The sequence below is a fragment of the Leopardus geoffroyi genome, chromosome D3 (assembly GCF_018350155.1).
Source record: "Leopardus geoffroyi isolate Oge1 chromosome D3, O.geoffroyi_Oge1_pat1.0, whole genome shotgun sequence".
Lineage (NCBI taxonomy): Eukaryota > Metazoa > Chordata > Mammalia > Carnivora > Felidae > Leopardus > Leopardus geoffroyi.
Genome location: NC_059339.1, coordinates 89325772 through 89343528, shown reverse-complemented (window position 1 = coordinate 89343528; position 17757 = coordinate 89325772). Strand labels below are relative to the sequence as shown.

Here is a 17757-nt window from a genome sequence, read left to right as displayed (position 1 = left end):
CCTCGAGTCTTTTTTTTTTAAACTCCCAATCTTCTTCCTTTTTTAAAAATTTAAATTCAAGTTAGTTAACATCTAGTGTATTCTTGGCTTCAGGAGTAGAACCCAGCGATTCAATTTTATACTGTAAATTACCTCCCCTTGGACCTTACCTCCAGAGTGCAAAAGGAGCCTTTTAGCTAATGACAAACTGAGTTGCTATATATGGATGTTATAATTTGAGGTTTTCCTAAGATTTGACAGTCTGTTGATACACATAAAGTCAAATAATGCTGACTAATAATTGTACTGGCCCCTCTCCTCCAGGCTCACTTGAACCAAGGTAACTTGGACCCCTGAAAATTTTTCTCTCCCTGCTCACAGCAAAAGCATTTCAGTCTCCAAAGTCAATCTTATGTGTGGTTATTGGCCCTGGGACTGCTGACTCAGTCTCATAGTACACAAGAGCCTGATGTATCAAATCCTATTGCCCTAATTAATTTATAATGAAGACTGTAATTGCCGTAAGGACAAGAAAATCACATTCTCTCTAGCGCATTCTCCTGCTGAAGCTGAGTCATGTGGAGGCCAGATTATATTCGGACAGTGAGCGTGGTGAGCATGGAACTGAGAGCAAGGAGAGCCTGTCACATGACTCAAGTATTCATGGCACGTGAGGGTCATCTGCTGCTGCATCCCAGTCCACAAATAGATGCCTTCCGCTATGAGAACTGGAGTGCCAGAACTGGTACTGAGAATCGATTACTCACTTTTTTTCTTTGTGGCTTTCTTATTTCTAAGCCTCTATACTTCTAGATCAGACACAGCTTGTGTCTCACATCCTCTCTGTTTATCTTCTACTCCATTCGTATTGCTGGGAACCACTTCGCACGATGTGACCTCACGAAATTTCCCATGGTTTCGTGACCTCCTCTTTCTGTTCCAGAGCTTCTCTGAGGCTGAAGTGTGGGGCTCAGGTGTAAAGCTGGCAGTGTGAGGGGTTCACACCTGGACTCAGGTGCAAGCCCAACAGGATAAAGGGTTCACACCTATTGGGTCACCATTGACAAAGGAGCTCTGATGGATAAACCTTCCTCTTTTCTGAACAGTTCTTTATACACTGAGGCACTTTATACATCATTCCTCAGGGGGGCCCAGCAGAATCGAGCTCATGTCCACAATGGTGAACAGCTGAAAAACATACCTGTGTGTTAGTTTTCTTTCCCTGTTTCGTTCTTCTCAGCCCCCACTTCTGTTTCTGAGATCACGTGGCACCAGACAGTACCTGTACTGGGGTATGTCTCTGGCTCTGCTTTCAGGAAAAGATGGGGGGATGGTAGTTTGGGGGATGGTGTTCTAGAAACGGACCATGCCCTGGGGGGACTGAGTAACCGGGGTGTGAGAGCCCGGGGTGTGAGAGCCCTGGGTGTGTAGATGTGTCCCAGTGATTCACGCTGCACCAGCAGTGATTTGGAATAAGTTTCAGCTAAGAGAGAATTATGGTCATGAGAGCTTTCTTGCTTGTGATTCAGCATCCTTCCAGGGACGTGAGGGCAGGTCCCATGGTGCTGCTGGAGTGCACCCTTGAAGCTGAGACACATAATGCCCTACAGAAATGAGCTAGAGATCCCCAAATGCCTTGGCATGGTATCGAGAAGGGATCAGAAGGAAAGCTCAAGGTGGAAGAGATGTGGGGATATATTTATTACGTGAGAGCAGAAAACCTGTCACCAGAATTATGTTCCTTGGAGAGGCTCAGAGGACGCACCCTTTAATAAAGCACTACGGGAACCCTGGTGAGAGGGACAAACACCAGTGCCTTTAAGAATCCTGGAATACCATTGGCGCACCTGGGTGGCTCGGTTGGTTAAGCGTCTGACTTTGGCCCAGGGCATGATCTCATGGTTCATGAGCTCGAGTCCTGCATCAGGCTCTGCACTGATGGTGCAGAGTCTGCTTGGGATTCTCTCTCTCTCTTTTCATCCTCTCTGCCCCTCCCCACTTGCCTTCTCTCTCTCTCTCAAAATAAATAAATAAGCTTAAAAAAGAAAATGAATCCTGGACTACCACGAGGAGACACTAATGCCCTGCGGTGGGAGATGGGTTCCATGCAGAGGCAGTGGCCCAGCCACCTCGATGAGGTTTCAGGTGCCAGTTGTTTGGAGCACGCTGTCTTATCCTCTTTCAGATAAATGGCAAGTGATTGCATTCACCTTCCCTACTCGTAAGAAGGAGGCATATTGCTGGGTAAGACTCTCTGGCGTTTGGAAGCAGAGTGTAGTTCAACCCATTTATCAGGTGACTCAAACGCTTTCAGTTTTGAAAGATTCCCAGAGCAAAATTGAGCTTTGCAGCAGGTCTAGCTGCAGAGCAAACAGCTCTGTTGATCAGAGTGTATGACTCAGCAAGTCGGATGGGTAGAGAAGTATCCGTGGTGGACAACGGTGCTCATTAGAGGTGTAGTAACCCCCACATACAAGAGTCAGTATAGACCCCTTGGGATCCGGAGCAAGAACATACCTTCTGCAGCAAGGAACTACTCCCCACTTGAAAGGCACTGCGTTGCTGGCCCGAAGGCATGGCTGGAGGTGTCTTTGGGGAGCTGGGTCTTATCCGACTCACCCAGCCAGTGGGCCAGGCAGGTGTAGCATCAAATCTTACACTGAAACTGTCTCTTTGGAGATCACTCTCGAGCAGGTCTAGAGGTCCTATCAGCTACATGAACAGGCCTGTGCACCTGTGCACCTGTGTCACACTAACACCTCGGCTTACAGCTGTGGCCTTGGAGGTTTGCTGTGACCACTAACAGGAGAAGAAAGACCCGGGCCTGGTTCCTGGACAGTGGGCTCCATATCACGGTGCTAGAAGAGAATGGAGTTCAGCCACACTGCGGCCTCACTCAGGGGCAGCATGGGAGCTCGATCAGCCACTTTGGATGGAGTGGACACGTTCCAGGTACTGGTATGTTTGCAGACTTCTGGCCTGTGTCAGATGGCTTGGCTATTGCCCAGGGACCCAAAGGAAGATGACGGGATGCACGTAAATTTAGGAAGAGGGCGTCAGTGGTCTCATGGCAGTGGGAACATACATGAGCACCTTGTGGAATGCTAAGTAATGGCACCGGCCACAAAGGTGACTGCTCTGTGGGTGTCAGCCAGCCTCTGTCCTTAGCCCCAGTGCCTTAGGCCGGGCCGTGAAGAGAGTTGATTAAGGTGTTGGGCGTGAAGGCCAAGTACAAGCTGTCGGCATGTCTCCCACGCCATGGCAGATTTAGATAACACCACCATTGCTGCCCAACTTGTCATCAGCAAAGTGACATGGTGGCTTGTGTGGGGGCCAGCCACTTGGGGGCAGGTGCTGCTCAGTGGACCAGCTTTGCCCCAGGTGGGATAATCACGCTTACCCTGCCAGGAGAATGGAAGGGTGTCCCGGAGGCGGGGGAAAGTCCAGTTCTGTGGCAGAGCCTTTAGGATTGCAGTTGGGTCAAGGGGGGCTATGGACAGTAGGCCCATGGGAGCCACTGCTCCGACTGGATCTCTTTGTCCAGCCTCCGCTACAAAGACCTGACAGGCGGTGGTGGTAGCAGATGTGATGGCAGAAGTGACTCACTTTACTCAGCACTCTGTGTGCCTCCCAACCGTCCGTGGGATCAAGTGCTCCTGTTATGCCCATTTGCTGAGGAGGATGTGGAGGCAGAGAGTCGTTAGGTAACTTGCCCATGTTTATTGACACACCTGGAGAGACTGGATTGGAATCCAACGTCGGCCTCCCGGCCGGGACTCTCGACTGCCTTCTGGTGTTGGTTCGCTCTGTGAGGTGTGTGTGGTCCCCGAGCCCTGCTGGTGGAATTCTACAGCTCCAGTTCTTGCTGTGGATACACCACACTCTGTCCATGCACTGCTTGACTGTTCTAGAACCCAGATTCGGCGAAACTTCTAGGTCCTGCGAATCACTCTGTAGACTGGTTTCCAATCTCTGTTATTGGCAGGTGCAGGCTGGTGTGTGCTTCCAAGGGAACTTTCAAGTAATGAACAGATATTTTTAGGTAAGGTTCTATATTTCAGACCTTTCACTAATTAATATTGGCCTTTCAGTTAACCCAAATCAGCAAGGGTTCGTACGTATTGATTTGCACTTATTTTTGGTTTTCTCCTGTGAGTGTTCTCACGTGTTACCTTTTTCATTTGTCTATTGTGTCCCCAAGGACATCTCAAGTTCAGAAAAGCTTAATTTGATGGAAATATTCCTTCTCTATTAGTGATGACTTTCTTGTAAGCGTCAACTATTTCCTGATCTGTTTGGAATCTCTCCTCCCTCTGGGCCCTGTGCCCAGTAAAGTACTCCAAGTAAACACTTGATAGGCACCGGTGGCCCACAGTGCCACAGCAGCCACGCTTACCACTGCCTTCAAGAACTTCTTTATTGATCCATGCTTCTCCTATTACTGATCTGAATATTTCCTAACCTGCCTTCTTTTAAAAAGAAGGTATCTTAAGAAAAAGACAGCATGGGGCACCTGGATGGCTCAGTTGGTTGAGCTTCAGACTTTGGCTCGGGTCATGATCTCACAGTTCATGGGTTCAAGCCCTGTGCCAGGCTTTGTGCTGACAGCTCAGAGCCTGGAGCCTGCTTCGGATTCTGTGCCTTCCTCTCTCTCTGTCCCTCTCCCACTTGCACTCTGTCTCTCTCTGTCTCTCAAAAATAAATAAATGTTTTTAAATAAAAAAGCAATTGGCATCTATTTCATGTTGATAAAAGGACTTTACTGTAGCTGCTTTCTCTTCTGTTTTGGAAACAAAGACAGAATGACTTTTATTCTTTTTTAAGTTTATTTATTTATTTTGAAAGAGACAGAGACAGCATGAGAAAGGGAGGGGCAGAGAGAGAGAGAGAGAGAGAGAGAGAGAGAATCCCAAGCAGGCTCCACTCTGTCAATACAGAGCCCAACATGGGGCTTGAACTCATGGAACCGTGAGATTATGACCTGAGCTGAAACCAAGAGTCAGACTCTTAACTGACTGAGTCACCCAGGAACCCCAGAATGACTCTTTTTTAATGCTCCACTTCCAGTCTGGCAGACAAAAGTATTGCTTAGGATAAGCTGCTTTGGGGCTGGGGTTGATCCTACTATGTTCATGCCCCTGCAGCATGGTGCCAGGAGAGACAGACAGAGACAGAGGGACAGAGGGGGGCAGAGAGATAGAGACAGACACAGAAAGGGGGGAGAGAGAGAGATAAGGGAGGGAGAGATAGAGAAACAGAGAGACAGAGAGAGAGAGACAAGGAGACAGGGAGGGAGAAAGAAGAGAAGAGAAAAGAGGACAAAAGAATAGAAGAGAAGAGAAAGAGAAGGGAAGGGCAGGAAAGGACACCATTGCTGGGAGCAGCATGCAGAAGGTCTGCATGAAACCATCCCTGTTCCTCCTCCTGCCTCATCTGTCCTCGTCCTTGCTGCTCTGGGGCTCAGCTGCCCTTGTCCCCAGAAGCACCATGTCCAAGGCTATAGTGACAGCTGGGTCAGAGACAGGAATTACAGAGGACAGAAGTAAAATAATTGATAAAATGGTGGGTAACAAGTGTGTGCACTAAATTCACCTGATTGACTTAATTTATGAGTTTTGAGAAAAATTTAAAAGCTGTTTATTAGTTTGCTGGGGCTGCCGTGACAAATGATCACAAACTGAGTGGCTTAAGACAACAGAAATGTATTCTCTCACAGCTCTGGGGGCTGCGGACGGAAATTAAAGTGCCAGCTGGTTTGCTTCCTTCTGGAGAACCTGTTTCAGGTGTCTCTTAGCTTCTGGGGTTGCTGGCCACCCTTGGCCTTCTCTGTCTCGTAGACCCTCCACCCAATCTGTCTCTGTCTTCACATGGCCTTCTCTCTCTGTGTCTCTGTGCTGAGCTGCTCCCTGAAGGAGGAAACAGTCATTGCATTGGGGCCCACCCTCACCTACTAGGACTGCATTGTAACTTGATCATATCTATGAAGATCCTTTTTCAAACAAAATCACATTCACAGGTTCCCTGGGTTTGAACTTGGACATATCATTTTTGGAGGCAGAATTCAATCCACCATAGATGCTTATGAAGAAAAGTGTCAATTGGGAATGAAATAATAAATTAAAATAGCAGTTTTTAAATATTTTAAAATGTTTTTTTTTTAAATTTATATTTTAGAGAGAGGGAGAGAGGGATAGAGACAGAGTGCCAACAGAGCAGGGGCAGAGAGAGAGGGGAAGACACAGAATCTGAAGAATGATCCAGGCTCTGAACTGTTGGCACAGAGCCCAAAGTGGGGCTTGAACCCACGAACCATGAGATCATGACCTGAACCAAAGTCAGACGCCTAACTGAGCCACCCAGGCACCCCAAAATCGCAGTTTTTAAATGTATCCCTTTCCTCCCATGGAAAAAGAAACAAAAGAGGTACCATGAGTCCTACCAAAAGAAAGCTCCTGTGTGGAGTCTGTCGGATCCTAGTTTTACTCTCTGTGTCCTTGATGACCGCTACCCCCAAGGTAAGGCCTGTGATGGGGAAATGAAGTACCTTGCAAGGACAGTGGCAGTCATTCAGTGGGATTCCTGGACCCTCCTGTCCCCTCTTCTCCCAGCACGTGTGTCCCAGGAGGTGAGTTCTGCTTCGGTCCCGGAGGCTTTCCCACTACCATGGTAGTGCTCTTCCTTTGTGGCCATGCTGTGTGCCCATTTAGTGTGTCCTCTTCTTACCATTGCTGCTGCCTCAGCCATTGGAGAGAAATCTTCCCGCAAGAAGAAGGACCTCAGATACCCCCGATGATGTCAATACTCCACATGGCTCCTCCTTCTCCGGCTCACTCCAGGGAAAAACGCTGTGCCTCCAGCTTGTCCCTGGAAGGGCTTGAACTACACATCTGGCACCATGACTGTTCCAGCTCTTGTCTGACTTCCAACCCGCCAATCTCTGAGGCTGACATGCAGGCAATTGCTTCTCCCCAGGATCTACTGTGAATAAAGGGGCAAGTTTTGAATGGCCCAGCTCTTCCTTCTGGTTCCCCCCAGCTGTTCACTGAGTTAGTTTTCCTGGTCCTACAAAGGAGCCTGGCACCGTCAGGTATATGGCATCCCCTGCCCCGACTGGGAGCCTGGGACGAGTTCCCCAGAGCTGTGTGCAAAGCAGGTGTGTGAGGTGTGCAAGGGGTGTGTGTGTGAGACAGACTCAGACCCATGCCTTCCTAACGAGGAACTGCCGTCCACAAGTGGGGCTGTGTCTTCTGTCTCGCCCTTCCCCACTGTCTTTGCCAGGCCACCGTCCCCCTCTAGTTCAGAGGCCTAATTCTCGTGCTCAGAACCCTAGTTTTGAATCCAAAGCTCCCTTTACTGTTCTTTGCAGCTTTCTACTAAATGTGGCATTCATGGAAATCTTTCCTCTAACCCAAGGGGACATTGCAGACCAGACCCCTATCATGACATTTGTCACTCTTCCAATAGCTACAAAGGTAAAGCAATCTCATTATATACATTATCTTGGATACAGAAAATGCTGAGAACCTCACTGGAATAGGTCTTGCCCAGATCGGAACAGGGCTGTGAATTTATTGCAGACACATTTCCAGTGGCTTCCCTGCCATGTTTTACCTTCGCCAAGTTTTATTCTTACATTAGTTAGTCAGGAAATGACTGTTTCCAAGAAACTCTGACAACATCCTGAGAAAGAATGACTGAGTCAGAGTTTTGCATAATCAGGAATCCTGAGGAATGTGGAAGCCCATGGACAGGATGCAGCAAAAACACAATTTGCTAAGTGGCTGTGCCTGGGTTTGAGGAAAGTACAACTTTCAAAATGCTTCTCATAATTTGAAAATAGGATGGGAAAGATAGGCTTTTGACTTTGGACTACAAATAGCTTTCTTTCAAGGATCACTGTGGCTGGTGGTCATCGGGACCTCTTCCCTTTGGTGGGGTCCCAACCCCAACTTAGGCACATTTGACCACTAGTGTCCAAGGAACAACAGATAAGTGCCATTCTGGATTAATTTTTGATGCATCTGTCCAAAGTAAAAAATTAACCTGAAGCTGCTTCCCAGTGTTGCCAAATTTGCTGCTTTTAGGAGATTTGACATAGCTACTTGAACGAGGAGGGATTCTTAGAAGTTCTTCAACCTTTAGGCAGAATGCTTTGAGTGTTTAATGACAACCTCTAGAAAATTCTGAGGGCCAAAGCTGATGGCAAATGTGGCCTGAGCTCGTTTCTCAAACTCTTCCCTGACTACATGGGTAGCCATCTGGAACAAGTGTGGGAACACAGAAGAAATCCTTGGCCTTATAGAGCCCACCCTTGGCTTTCCTGCTCCAACACGCCTCCCTGTACAGATGGAGATTATTTCATTAGAGCAAAATGCCAGAATAGTAACATTCTTTTTCTTTCCCATGTTCTGTGATACGATCTTTTATCTCTTTGCTGAATTAAACCTTCAGTTCTGAGTGTGTCTTTGGAAAGCCTGCTCTCCTAGTAGGCTCTCACATGTTCAAAGGTAGGTAAGTAGGTGAGGAAGGAGGAGTTGTACAGGGTGAGGGCCCAGCTGATGTGCATAATCTCCCAAAGACCTAGGAGACCTCAGGCATGTTAGAAGGTCTAAGGAAACCTTTTTGTTCTTTGGCCAGCATCAATCAAATTATAGTTGGAGTGATTTTCCAGCATCTTGCACAAACTGGGAGCTAATTTTGAAACATTTCCATCTTTTAATTTCTTCTTGCCCACCTCCTGTCCCAAAGGGGTAAAAATGCTGGCATGGTCAGAGACTAAGAGCAAGCTGAAGGCTAGGGCTGCAGATATGGGGCAGAGACCAAGTAAGGGAAGGGGAAGCTGCAGGAGAAAGCCAGTCAGGAGTGCACAGCCAACAGGGCTGCAGACTGTAGCCATGGGGAGGGACAGAAATCAAGTCCAAGTGGCATCAGAGGAGATTCGGTTTAGTGGGAGGCAGTGAGCAGTGTGGTGGCTGAGCCTGGCAGTAGGGTCAGAGCAATGCTTCTGGGGTAGAGGAAAATCTTCCTGAAGTGTGGAAGTCCCTTGTTACAGTGGGTCCGGTCAGGGCATTCCTTGAATTAAGGGAAAAGAATAAATGGAACTCACAAGATGAGGACGTGGGAATGAGTCCGAAAATCAGACTCCAGCCTACTGACTAGGGTTTCAGAGACACATAAACAGACCATGTGCGTGGAGGACAAAGGGGCCCCCAAGTGACTTCCATGTACGACACAGTTCAGGGATGCAGAGCCATTGTTCTCAGCTGTGGTCAGGTCCAAAGTCTGCTGGCTGGTGGGTACAGGGCTTGTGCTGTCCCCTGAGATGCTGTGGGGTTGGGGAGAGACTGTGCAGAGTTGATGGTAAACATGACCTGTAGAGGAGCTGGTGTGGACCCAGGAGCTGAGCTTCACACATCCACTTCTTGCCTTCTAGAAACCTGCCCTAGTAACAGTAGCTGTGCACCCTTTGTGCCGCTCCTCTGCCCGAGGTGGACAGTGCTCATTGGTCACAGCAGCACAGCAGAGTGGTTAAGGGCATGTGTTCTGGAGTTAGGCCTGTGTCTTCAACAGCTTCTCCTCTAACAATACATGGGTAAGTTACCTCATAAAACGAAGAGTCCTCATCTGCAAATATTACCCATCTCAAAAGTTTTTAGGAAGAGTGAATGAAATAATTGTATAAAATATTTAGCACAGGACCTGGCCCATTATTTGCTCTTAATAAACAGAATCCCTGACAATGAAATATTTATGAAATTATGTGTGAAGTCATTAATAATAAAATCATTACTAACATTCTTCGTATTTCCTACTGCTGAGTGAAGAATTGGCTTTACCCAAAGGGATGTCTGGCCTTTGTCCCTGGCTCCTGGGAGGTAACCTCTAAATCCGTGGAATTATCCCAGGGATTGGCACCTCTTCGTGATTTGTGGTGGGCTGCTTGACCAGATCTGATAGCTCATGCTAAGATGACTCAGGGTGAGGAGCTGGCCAAACCAGAAAGATCAACCATGTGATGTGAGGGGTGGCACTTTGGACAGCCACATGGGACATGGTTCAATCAGTCATGCCTGTGTAATGAAACCCCAACACAGACTATGGACACCCGAGGTGTTAATGCTCTGTCTGCATATTTCCGTAGATAGACACTGAGAAGGTGTCCCGGAGGGCATGGAACCTTCCTATTCCCTGATTCCACCCTATGTGTCTTAGTCCATTTGGGCTGCTGTGACAAAACTACCACAAACTGGGTGGCTCGTAACAACATAAATTCATTTCTCACAGTTCTGGAGGCTGGGAAATCCAAGATCATGACTCTGGCAGATATGGTATGTAGGGAGAGCTTCTGGACCATGGATGTTCCACATGTCCTTACATGGTGGAAAGGGTGAGGGAACTCTCTGGGGCCTCTTTATAAAAGCACTAATCCCATTCATGAGAGTGCCACCCTCATGATCTTATCACCTCCCCAAAGCCCTCCTCCTAATATCGTCTCACTAGGGGTTAAGTGTTATACGAATTTGGGAGACACAGACATTCAGTCTATAGTAGTGTCTCTTCCTTTGGCAGGCACTGATTGTTATCCCTTTGCTATAGAAAGCCCCTGTGATTGTAGCATGGTGTTTTTCCTGAGTTCTGTGAGTCATTCTAGCAAATTTTCAAATCTGAGAGAGTCCATGGGCATCCGTGAATTTGTAGCTAGGTGATCTGAAGGGAGGGTGTCCATGGACATCTGAGTACCGGTGGCTGGTGTCAGAAGTCTTGGACAGACCTGGCAGCCTGGAGCACAATGCTCCTAACCTGGACTTTCATTCCAGGTACGTGCTGGTCTCACAGCCTCAGAGTCCTGCTTAACACAAGGCTCTGGGCAGCCGTTACATCATTTGAATTGCATTTGAGAAGTCTGTTTGCAGTCCTTGTCCTCTTCTAACATTCCTGTGCTTAAAGTCCTTCTAGAAATGCCCACCTCCTATTAAATTACCCGCTGCAATTATTCACATATTCTAAAACCACATCATCACACTTGTGTGCAGTTGCAAACTTCCGGTTCCTTCGTGTACTTTCTGGAAACCCCATATTCCTTGTACAATCCTATGAAGCATATACTACCTTGTACAGATAGGACGTGCAATGACATTGAATTGACTGCATAACTATTGACTCAACTTTTGTGAAGTGCAAGGCGTTGCTAAATGGTCATATGGCCAAGCCATAAACATACAAGGGACAACAGTTCATTCTATGTCTCCGAGAACCGAGTTATCTCACCCCTGCCCAGAGAGAACTTGCTTTCGTTGTGTCACTCTTGGCTCTCAATTAAGCCCATCCCTTTCTACAGAGTGAGTGCAGGGTATCCTCCATGGAAGAGAGGGGCACCTTTTATTCAGAGCACCTCCTACATTTACTTCCAGCCTCCCCATACTCTCTTGGTATGTGCTTCGTTCTAGATGGTGGGCAGTGAAGTCTTTAATTACTGGCATGCAGCCTTCAAGCTCTCTCCTGTCATGCAGTTGAGGGGTCCGTGTGCTAGAGATGGCGTAGTTCCCAGATGGTGAAGCCACTGGTGTCCTGTGTCCCTGAGTATTTGTGGAGCAGTGATCCCACCCACACTTTTTGGACATGTAATGTTAATGAGAAATTCATCTTTGTTTTCCTCTTTAGTTTTGGTTTATTTGTTTTGTTTCCACGGAATGACCTAATGTTATCTTGATCAATGGACAGACTCACAGTTCATGGTAGTGTGTCCAACCACACTGCAGCTACTAGCTGTGACTTGAAAGTAAAAGAAAACAGAGATTAGCATTTGTCCTGAGTGGTGGTAAAACCAATAATAAAGGAAAGAAGAGGCAAAATTCATATATTTTTGTTATGCTTCTGTTATTTCATCTTTAAATTGGAGAAAAAGCTGTTTAAAATACTAGTTTTGCAATATATACTTGGGAAGCTAGATGTGGTATAAAGCCAGGTTTCTCAAACCTGGCTTTATTGATATTTGGGATGGGTAATTCTTTGTCATAGAGGCTGTTGTTATACACCGTCAGTGTTTAACAGCATCCCTGGTCTCTACCCACCAGATGACGATAGCATCACTCACTACCCCCTCTGAGTTGACAATCACAGATGTCTTCAGACATTGCCAGTGGCCCCTGCTATGCAATGTCATCCTCTGGTTGAGAACCACTGGCACAGAAGAAAGAAACTCTGGCTTAGAATGGGAGGGCTTCTTAAGTTTATTTCTGCCACTCACTAGCTCCCTGATCCTGGGTAACCGAGGCCATGGAGGCTCCAGTCCTCATCTATAAAACTGAAATAATAACCACTATTCAGAGCATTCAGAAATTCATGTACACAACACGTTCACTTTTTAAGCTGTAAGGCACTGTGCATATGGAAGTTAAACTCCTCAGGTTGCCATTTATTTTCTATGTTGTGCACAAAAAATGCTTTTAACATAAGAATGTGTACTTCGTGATTTTCTTATCCTCATGATTGAGGGATGCTTCATAGATCATCTTGGGCTGTCAGGTTCGTGTGGGATACCTTCCTGCTTGACTTTCAACCCCTCCCTTTTGATGCCTGTGCCTGTCTTCATATTTCTCCCACCTGCTGGATCTTGTCTTTGGTACCCAGAATACCTTGAAGGTTTTCTACCCTTCACTCATCTGAACCTTTCTTGCTCAATCTAAAGGAACATGTTTCCCATCCTGCAAAAGCATCAAACCTCATTCCCTTCAGGTTTGGCTCCCGGCCACTGAAAGTGCTAGATAGTAATGTGATGAACAGGTTGAAAGCTAAGACGGCGAGGTTGATTGGCTTCTACATCTCTCGAGCATCATCTCTCCACAGTTCCATTCCATTTACCCTTACCAACGTTACAATTGCTTTGTGTCCTTGTCAGTACTTGGCGTTACCATTCTCTTCAGTTTCGGCAATTCTGGTAGGTCTGTGTTGGTATTTCATTTTGGTTTTAAGAAGGCATTCTCAGAGGTGTGTTCCTTGACCTAAAGAAAAGAGTAATCCCTCATTACAGGATATGTTGAGAGACTATAGCATTGTGGACTTTCAGGAGACAGGAGGACACATTTTTTGTGAACTTGCTACGTGTTAAACACAACATGAGACATTCCACCCAAATGATTACATTTACTGCTTCCAACTGTTCTATACATGAAGCTTCACTTTTCCCCCTTTATGGATTAAAAAAACAGACTTTGGAAATATTTAATAATTTACCCCAAATCTCATATTTATGAAGGTTTGGCTCACGGCATATCATGCAGATGACTGCAGGTTCCTTGTCACATTGGCACTGATATGGGGAATTGCCTGTTTTTATCGCAGAGAGAGAATAAAATCCTGCATGTGGAGAGAGGAGAAGTTCAGGGCATTTCGAAGCCATGTTGGGCTTTGTGTGGGAAAGGCAGGAATTGGACCTGGCTGTCAATGTGCTCGGGGCACTTCTGGGCACACCTGTCCACGTTCCTTTGCAAAAACGCACACTCTGATCGGGTAGGCAGTCATGCTTTCTGGCTTGCTCTTTAAATGCTTTAATATCCCTTACCTCCTGGTCCCCAAAGCCCCGAGAAGAGATATGGCAGATCCTATCTTCATGTTTGGATTGAGCAGCTGGTACTGGGAATATTTTAGTGATCGTTCAAGGTCACAGAGTAGACAGAGACAGAGCAAGAATCAAGTTCAGGACTCTGTGTAAAAAAGGTCATGATGTGATCCCACATGACCTGTTTTCTCAAGGGTCCTCTGTGGCATGCTTAGGTCCGATCATCTCATAGTTGTCCTATTTTGTTGATCTGACGTTGGATTCAGGAGGGACACAGTGAGTGCAGCAGCACCCATGGTAACAGTTCCTACAGCCAACATCCTCTGACTGCTTCCTCTGTGAGGGACTTTGGCCACACACATGCTCATGGTAGCCCCTCGGGTCTGTCTCCAGATGAGAAGACAGAGCCACGCAGAGGGTCAGGCATCTTGCCTAAGGACTGAGCTGGAAACTCAGGCATGTGAGGCACATGAAACACCACGTGCGTTACGCAGCCTTCTGTGAGTATGAAATGTGGTTTTACAGATGGGTCTTCAGGGATCACGAGCGTGGGGCTGGGTGGTGTGATTTCAGGCCCTGGGCTGATGGAGACTCCGTGATGAAGCCTTGCCTGCCAGCTTTCACGCGCTTTCCTTTTAACTTCTAACTGAACCAGATAAAGCAGCCACATCCTCTACTTCCTCTCCTCTCTGCTCTTCCCACTTCCTTCTCCTCTTCTTAGTTTTTGGATGGAAACAGCATTATGGTTCATGCACCTTTCTGTAGTGCAGATAAATCAGCTGGCCCTACCCAGAAAGCACTGCTCCACTGTGAGCCCGACTGTTCCTTTTGTTACAAATGAAACATTTTGAACATACTCTGGGTTATTGATGCCCATGTACCCAGTGCTGAGATTTTTAACACATGTGAATATTCTGCAGTATTTGCCCTACAACTTTTAAATTAAGAAATGAGATGTTTCAGGTTAGGTTGAGAGTATACCATCCACCCCAGATCAACTTCATAAAACAAAACTTCTGATTTCCCACCAAATATGTTCATGCCTTAGACCCCTCCCTGTCAGTAAAAGTGTTCACATTCCCCCACTTGCTTAGCATGAAGGATCTTTCCCTGACTCCCGTCTTTCCTTCATGCCACACCCCTGCAGTGCATCAATTGATCCAAGATTTCTCCCAAATCCACAATCTCACTGTATCATCATCTCCCTCCCAGGCTTTGGTGATCATCTTCCAGATGGCCCCCCTGTTGCCCCCCATCTTCTAAGTCAGTATGTCACACCACAACCCAGTGATTCCTAAAGAGCAAATTATATCCAGTCACTGCCAGCTGTGGACTGAACATTTGTGTCCCTAAATTTCCTGTTAAAACCTAATCCCCAGAGCGAGGTAGTAGGAGGAGGGGCCTTTGGGAAAGGCCTGGGCAGAGCCCAGGCGTGAGGCCAGGCTCGAGGCCAGGCTTCGAGCCCAAGCTCGAAGGCACGAGAGCAGAGCCTTCACGAATGGGATTAGGGCCCTAATGAGAGAACCCATGGAGCTCCCTAGCTCCTCCCCCCAGGTGAGGACACATCGAGAAGATGGCCATCTGGAAAGTGGGTTCTCACCAGACACTGAATCTGCTGGCACCTTGATCTTGGACTTCCGGCCTCCAGAACTGTGAGAAATAAATGTCTGTTGTTTATAAGACGCCGAGTCTGTGGTATTCTATTATAGTAGCCTGAACGGACTGAGACACTCCTCATATCGTATTCAGAAATGATCCACATTTGTCATGGTGGCTACCAGGGGCCAACACCATCTGGGCTATTGGTCTGTCTGGCCTCTTGCCTCCCTCCAGCTCTGGCCTGTCTGCTGCTCCTTGAGCACGTCAAGCTCATTCCTCCTCTGGGCTCTTCTTTCTGGAGAGCTTGTTCCCCAGATCTTCACTGGCTCCTTCCCTTCCTTCCCTCAGATCCCCACTCAAGGGCATGTCCTCTGGGAGATATTCCCACACAGATTCCCTGCATCAGTACACTGCATTCTCTCCTTCTGCTCCATTTTTCCCATTGTGTTTATAAACAACTGAGATCATTACATATTCATTGGTTTGTCTCTCTCACATCCCTGGACTCGGAATATAAACTTCGTAAATTTGTCTTGTTCTTCACAGCATCCCTCATACCTATGTGTCTGGCACATAGTAAATCCTTAATACGCACTTATTGAATGGGTGACCAGATCTCATTAGCTTGCTTTCCTCCAAAAGTGGCTACTATTTTTAAGTTGATTGGTTTTAAGCCTACTTCCACATTGCTATATTTATCACATATTTATATACCCATGTAGATTTCGTGTAAACCTGAGTGCAAAATTTTCACACAAATGACATCATATTGTACATATTGCTTTGCAACTTGACTTTTCTTTTCTGATCCCAGAATGTCTTTAGGATTAATCCATGTTGACCCTTATAGGTTTAGTACCTAACTGTTGTGTAGTGTTCCACTGAATGAATAAATGGTTTATTTATCCATCCCCCTACTGAGGTATAGTTAAGTTGTGTTTATTTTGGAGGGAGGGGTCTCTCATGCGCATGGGTGAGAGTTCCTCTAGATAAGACCCATAGAAGTAGAACCATTGGACCAGAGGTTAAGGGCAACTGCAATGTTGCTGGATCTATCAAGTGGCCAAAACTGTTGGTATCATTTTATAAAGTATAATTCCATTTCCCACATCCTAATCAACATTTCTAGTTATCATATTTAAAAATTTTACATATCTGACAGGTGTCTTATGTATCTCATTTTCATCTTGCATTTCCCACATTATTACACTTGTGTCTTTCTCCTCCCCATATGCTTATTGGTCATTCAAGTTTCTTCCCTTCTAGGTTCCTTGTTCATATTTGTGCCTGTTTTGCTCTTGGGTTGTTTGTCCCTTATTGGCTTGAAGGGGCTGTTTATGAATGCTCTATAAAAATACTTGGTGGTTTATTCGCATTGCAAATATCATCTCACAATCTGTGGGTTTCTTTTCAATTTATTTATAGTGTCTTTTTTTCTGTATGTGTCTCAAATTTAATGCAGTATTGTCCTTCATGTTTGACTTGTCTCTATATATTTTAAAGAAATCCTTCCTAGCTCTTACGTTATAAAAATGTTCTCCTATATTTTCTTCTAAACTCTGAAGTTTGCTTTCTTTTCTTATCTTTTCAGTATGGTATGAGATAGGGATCTAATTTATTTTTGTTTTTATTATTTTTTTAAATGTTTTTTAAAAATGTTTATTTTTGAGAGAGAGAGCAGGGAAGGGGCAGAGAGAGAGGGAGACACAGAATCCAAAGCAGGGTCCAGGCTCTGAGCTGTTAGCACAGAGCCTGACGCAGGGCTTGAACTCACGAACCATGATATCATGACCTGAGCCAAAGTCAGACGCTTAACCAAGTGAGCCACCCAGGCGCCCCATAATTTCTTTTGATTTTTAACACATGTAGCCATGTGAGCCAGCACCATTTAAATAATTTAACTTAGTTTTCTGAATAGGTAACACATTCTTTTGGTTTGAAGACCAGAATAGTGTTACAAAACACATACTGAGTGATTTTTTTCCTAGCTTTACCCCACGCATCTTCTCCTCCCCATCCTGCATTGTTCTGGGTTTCTCCATGCAAATAAAACAAATAGGAAAAGATATTCTTATTTTCCCTTTCTTAAATACGAATGACATGTTTCCATATCAGGCTTAAACCTAGCTTTTCTCAGTTAGCCATTTTTCCTAGAGCCCCTTCCATGTGAGTGAGCAGGGAGGGTTTTATCTCTCTTCCATCTGAGTAGGGTCTGTTGTGTGGAGCTCTCAGAGTGTGCTTCACCAGTGACCTATGGATGGACATTGGGACATCCCCAGACCTTTTCTAGTTATTGCCGACGGAGCATCAGTGAATGACATTATACATACATCCTTTCACATGTGGTAAATTCCCTGAAGTGGGATGTCTGGGTGAAAGGGTGCCCGCACGTGCATCTGTAATTGTGATAGATGTTGCCAATCAGCCTTCGTAGCCACTGGGTTCCTCTGTCTGCTGGCAGAATACGTGACAGCATCTCTTTCCTCACAGCTCGTCAACAAGAGGTCATCAGACTTGTAAACTGTTGACAGACAAGAAAGGGAATCAAGGAGATTCTTGACATTTTCCTCCTTTCATTGTCCATTTTAGATTTTTAAACCTCAAGTTATAATGAACATTAA

The 17757-nt window shown here is 46.1% G+C and overlaps 1 long non-coding RNA gene across 1 annotated transcript in view; it reads left to right on the top strand.

The window, feature by feature from the left end:
* LOC123587722 overlaps positions 1-16053 on the top strand; it is a 32911-nt gene extending 16858 nt beyond the window's left edge. Inside the window, exons 3-5 of the long non-coding RNA XR_006707477.1 lie at positions 2751-2931; positions 3965-4021; positions 6720-16053. This is a non-coding gene — a long non-coding RNA (uncharacterized LOC123587722). The remainder of the gene's footprint in view (positions 1-2750; positions 2932-3964; positions 4022-6719) is intronic.
* Positions 16054-17757: the final 1704 nt, after the last annotated feature.